Below are 6,000 nucleotides of genomic sequence, written 5' to 3' on the forward strand. Positions count from 1 at the left end.
TATAGAAATGATATCAAAAATTTAAATTATAAAAAACCACCCTAAAACTCTAAAATTTCAAAACTTGCAAATAACATAGATGAATTCAAAGGATTAACAGTAGATACTTCAAAATTTAAAATTAGCAAGAAATAACCTCAAAGTTATAAATATTGTAAAAATTCCCTTAAAAGTTAAAAATCACAAAAATATGAAATTTCAAAACTTATAACTAGTACACATTAAATCTAAAAATTATTGATAGACCACTGAAAATTTGAATTTTGTAAAAAAAATAACCTAATTTGTAAAAAATACCAGCAAAATATCAGAGTTACAAGAAATATCATAGCATTTAAAAACTTACCACCAACACACGAAAATATAAAAATTATAAGCACCCAAACTTAATATTTAAAAAATTTTAAAAACATTATCTAAGTTAAAAATTACAAACTACACCCTAAAAAGTTCAAAATTATTAAAAAAAGACTAAAATTTCTAAACTTAATAAAGAAAATACTAATTGTCTGATACTCTTTCACTAAGATATACAAAATTGACTTTTAATTTAAATTTTATTATTAATTTTCAGCATTTAAAAGTAGTCTAAATTGATGCTGGTAAAAAATAGAAATAACAATAGATTAAAAACATCTAGTTAAGACATAAAATTTTAAAAAATATGTGATAAATTAAAAATTAACATCACGATATAAATTAAAGTAATCGCATTTTGCTAATAACATTTATTGATAGAAGACTAGATTATATAAAATTTATAAAAGACTATAATATAATAGCTTAGCATTAATTGATGATATTGTATAAACATTAATCTCTAATGTTAATAATATTTTAGGGTAAAAAAATATAAGGAGTTATGCATAGAGAAACTATAAGAAAGCTTAGAGATATCCTTCAAAAGAATCAAATTGTTTTCATTTCAAATGGAAAAGTGAAGAAAATAAACCAAGAATTCGAAAACGTTCATAAATCACTTGAATTGAAATAGACAAAAGTTATATCTATTCAAGAAGCACTAATTCAATTCCCCTTGAAGAACATATTGAACAACTTTGTCCAAATCAAATAAGCATTTTTCATGAAAAATACAAGAAAACTTAGTAAGTTTTTATAAATTTTCATACTTTATAATTCAAATACTAAAGAAATCATAAAATTAATATAAAATTACATACAAAAATTTTGCAATAGAAACTAAATTGAAGCCATTGATCAACTATGTTACGAGATATAACAAGCCAAATAAGAGGAGAAAAATCACTATAATGGCAAAATGAATACACATGATTCTTATTTACAATAGCGTAAGTTCAAAAAATTTAAAATCAACCTTTTTCTTTTTTTCTATACAGTGGCATGACTCGGCATTGTAAGACCCCGTAGATTTTAATCATGTTTATGTGCATCAGTAATGGGTTTGAGTGTGCAAATTTCATTATATGCAGCAGAACCATCATATGCAGTTTTTAGTCCATGAGTCGACCCATGATTTTCATGAGTCGACTCACGAAATCGAGTCCTGTTGCCTTTTTGTTTCTGCTGAGTCGACTCACTATGTTACGAGTCGACCCAGGAAGTCATGAGTCGACCCATGACTGTGATGAGTCGACTCATTGAGGATTTTTCCAGTTTTCTCAGTTCGGGTTTGTTGGGTTTCGGGTCGGGTTTTATCCACTTATATATATACTCCCCTACCCAAAATCACCTCATTTTCCATCAGTTTCCCCAGAAACCCTAGTCCCCCTCTCTCCTCTCTAAAACCCTAGGTGTTCTTGGAGATTTTGGGGCGTTTCGAAGGCTTTCTCAACGGCTTTGTGAGGATTTCAGAGAAGGGATCTGTTCTTCATCATTTCCCAGGCGAGTAACATCTCGCCAAACCCCTCTCCCACGTTTTTAATAGTTTACAATGGTTTTCCATGAGTTTTATTGAGCCCAAGACTTATTTTCAAGTATAAAACAATGTTCTTGTTAGGGTAGATGCTAAAAATCATGTGTTTCGGATTTTAAACCCCCACCCACGAATTTTTGAAGAAAAACCCAGATCTGGAAATATTTCTAAGAAATAAAAACATGAGTTTTCTTTTTGATCAAATGCCCTTTTTCATGTTTAGGGGTAAATTGTTAGATTTAACACATAAGTAAATGTTCCTTATGCTATATGTGAATTTATCTCTGTATCATAGTCTAGAATTGATGGTTATAAAGATGTAGATTAGTGAATTAGAGGGAAGAATCGTGTTGGTGAATTTAACTTGTATTATATGCAGATTTCAGCCCGTAGGTCGACTCACGACTCATCACGAGTCGACTCATCATGTTGAGTCGACTCATGACTGTCATGAGTCGACTCACGAAGTCTTGTTGTGTTGCATGTTGTTTCTGCTGGGTCGACTCGTCAGTATATGAATCGACCCATAAGCCATGAGTCGACCCATGACTGTCATGAGTCGACTCACAGAGTCCTTTTCTGATATCAAATGTGTTCTGTTGAGTCGACTCATATTTGAGTACGAGTCGACTCATCATAGTATTTTCTTTCTGTTTCGTTCATGCTTCTGTTTAAATTACATGTTGGGTGTATATAAGTATTTATGCATACGGTGATTATGAATTCACCTGTTCATGTGAGATGATACTTTGAACACGAGTTTAAGTCAGTACAGCAGAGTATGTACGGGAATATAGACATGTATACTTTTGGTACGCAGTCCTCGTGTTGGACTATAATCCATTAAAGTCCTCGTGTTGGACTATAATCCATAGAAGTCCTCGTGTTGGACTATAATCCATAGAAGTCCTCGTGTTGGACCATAATCCATTTCAATCATGTATTAGACTTTTGCTAAACTTGAGCACGTTATTCAATAAAGTTGGATATACGACACATTGTATTTGGCCGGGACATGATAGCTACCTAGGTTGATCATGGCACCTATTGTAGCCTTGTTTCACTTACATGTTATTGGTAGAGATGGGCATGTTTTCCTTTTCCTTATTTTTCTCTTGTAACTAGCTTCGGGTTTTGTACTTAGGGATCTACAATTTGAGATACAAGGTATATACATGAGGGTTTCCTTGTTTGGATTATTTCGCTCGACGTACCTATGCTCGTGTTGTATTTCCCTAAGTACTAAGACCCGTTAATGTTTGTATAAATGATTTATATTACATTGTATTAACTGTATTTTCATATACAACGAGCCCTATCCCTTGGGGTTGGTTGTGATGTTGCTCGCTAGCGCTTTGACGCTCGTTGTCCCTCCCCCCTTTCAGGTAACGAGCCAGGAGCCCGGAGAGTCGCAGGTTGAGGACGACCCTTACTAGTGTCTACTATCCTCTTTTTAGATGTATTTATTTTTGTACTCCACTTGAGACATTTTAGACTTGAGAGGTTTATGTTCTAGAGTTATAAAGGCTGTTTGCCTTATTTTTGTATTAAACATTATGTACTTTGAGACATGTTGAGCTCTCCAGATCTTTATTATTCATTTCGTACTTTGACTGTGTGCTTCGGCTTATTTTTGATTGATGAGATGTGTTTATTTGAGTCCTATCACTCCATTAAGCAATTGTTGTATAACCTTTTACTTGCTTTGTACTACACCTGTTTTTGATTCCACTAGAGAGATAGTAATTGTGATGGTGAAACATACTATTGCACGGTGTGGTGCATGGCAGGTTTGACATCCTTGGTTTCACCTTGGACTGCAGCCTTGTGTGAACCAAGGGGCTCAAGTGGTATCGAGTTTAGTATCCGGGAATCCCTAGGATCATCCTGTTTGAAGTCGTGGAGCTAGGTTAGAGTTTCCTAGGATTCATGAGTAGAGTACCGCTAAAGGATTTACCTAGTATGATGAGGACAGATTTATGCGCCTACTTATCTCAAAATTTGAAGAATATTTCTTTTTGGAACTATTTTGCTTAAAGTATAATTGCTTGAATATTAGTGATGTGAAAATCATATTGAGAATGAACTATATAAATATATAGCGTCTACTTTACTCATGACCTTATTTTTCTATATCGATCAGAGGAAGATGGCTGGACGTGGGAGACCCGGCACTAGAAGGTCCGCTCAGGCAGAGCCCCCCAGCAGTCCCACCTGAGCCGCAGCCGCTCCACCCGAGCAGGAGCAGGCACCCACAGAGCCGCAGGCAGCTCCCCCCAGTATTTGGGTGGAATATCATGGCTCCATTATTGACCAGGGCATGAATAGCCATAGAGGAGTTCAGGTAAGCTACTACACATAGCACCATCGGACGCCACCACCGCCGTTTAGCTCAGCAGCAGGGATACCAGACCTCTGAATCAAGAAGAGAAGCCCAGAGGCAGACCTGTAGTTTATCTCCACTACCATGTGCCAGATAGAGCCACGGAGCAGGAAGCTTGGTATCCGTATGGTAGAGACGATAACAAGAGGATGAGGGCACAGAGTTTCAAGGGCTCACCAGAACCCTCTTGCAGCAGATACCACATAAGTGGAAGGAGATGTGAACAAATTAATCTCGAATATTACTCAGTTGTGGACCAAGGATACAGGAAAGCAAGAGATTGGACACTTATAGACCTGAAGGGAGAAATGCGGATAGGAAGATAAGTACGGCACAGTTTAACTACCAGAGCAGAGGATGACCCTAAACATGGGAGGAATTTCATTACTCTCGATGAGGCAGTATAAATTTACTTCTTCAGCACAGGACTGGGAAGAGCTTGGAGTATAGTCCGATGACATCAGGGGGAACATGAAAGTGGCGGAAATTATGAGAGCCGGTTTATGGATGTCTGCATTTCACGGTATGTGGCAGACAAGAGAGCGTCAGGCTCAGATGTTCTTGACTGGCTTACGCCCTCAATCTCGCTGACGGATATCTAATAAAGTGTCGAAGGAGATTCTTATTCAGTCAGGGAGGTAATGAGGTTACATTCTCAGAGAGATCGAGACCAACTATGTTCACTGAACGGACACAAGGACGGGGAGGCCAAAGGCAGGGCAGAAGCGGCGAAAGGCAAGAAAAGAGAACTTGTCACGCATAGCAATCAAGAGCAAGTAGGGCCACTACAATAAGAAGAGACCCAGACAGGATACAGGCGAAGCGCATCAGCAGACGCAATACAGGAGTTCTTGTTTCAGACTGCCAACAACAGTCGGGCACAAAGACAAATCAGAAAAATGTCGTGTGCACTAGCTATTGTTACAAGCAGGGCAGGGAAACGAACCAGCAGCAGCAGCGACAGCAGGGCAGAGGTCAGGGTCAGCCGAACAGACTTGAGGCACCGCCAGCGACGCAGAGAGCAGAGGGGCAGGTTCGAGCAGTCCAGGAGGCTCCCCAGGGGCAGATTGTTCCATACTCTCCAGCATTAGCAGTAGAGCAGACTTCAGCTACAGACAGAGTTTATGCAGTGGTACCCCGTGATCGCGGTGCCAGCGGAGCAGTTGTAGAGGGTACGTTCCTTGTGAATTTCCTTCCCGCCCGTATTCTTTTCGATTCGGGAGCTTCGCATTCCTTCATCTCGCATGCATTTATGGCTAGACTCCAGCTTGTAGCTCAGCCTCTAGACACCCCTTTGTCAGTTTCCACCCCTTTAGGTGAGGTATCGCTTCTGAAGAGCGTTTGTAGGAGGTGTACCGTCAGTTTAGACGAGTCGGAGTTCATAGTCGATCTGATAGTGTTGCATATGTCCGAGTTTGATGTCATTCTTGGTATGGATTGGTTGTCGTCCTACCATATTAGTATTGACTGTTTTGCGAAGACAGTCAAGTTGCGAGCGTCCGATGGGTCCGAGATGATTGTAGCCACCTCTCAGGGCAACCGATTTGCGGAGTCGTTTCTGGCGTACATCGAGGAGGTGCGGCGACGGGATCAGGGAGCCGAGTTATTGGAGACTAGAGTTGTCTCAGATTTTCAGGATGTCTTTCAGGACATACCTGGGTTACCTCCTGTAAGAGAGGTTGAGTTTTGTATTGAGTTGCAGCCGGGCACAGCCCCGTTATCC

This window comes from Asparagus officinalis, chromosome 5 (assembly GCF_001876935.1).
Source record: "Asparagus officinalis chromosome 5, Aspof.V1, whole genome shotgun sequence".
In the NCBI taxonomy this organism is placed as follows: domain Eukaryota; kingdom Viridiplantae; phylum Streptophyta; class Magnoliopsida; order Asparagales; family Asparagaceae; genus Asparagus; species Asparagus officinalis.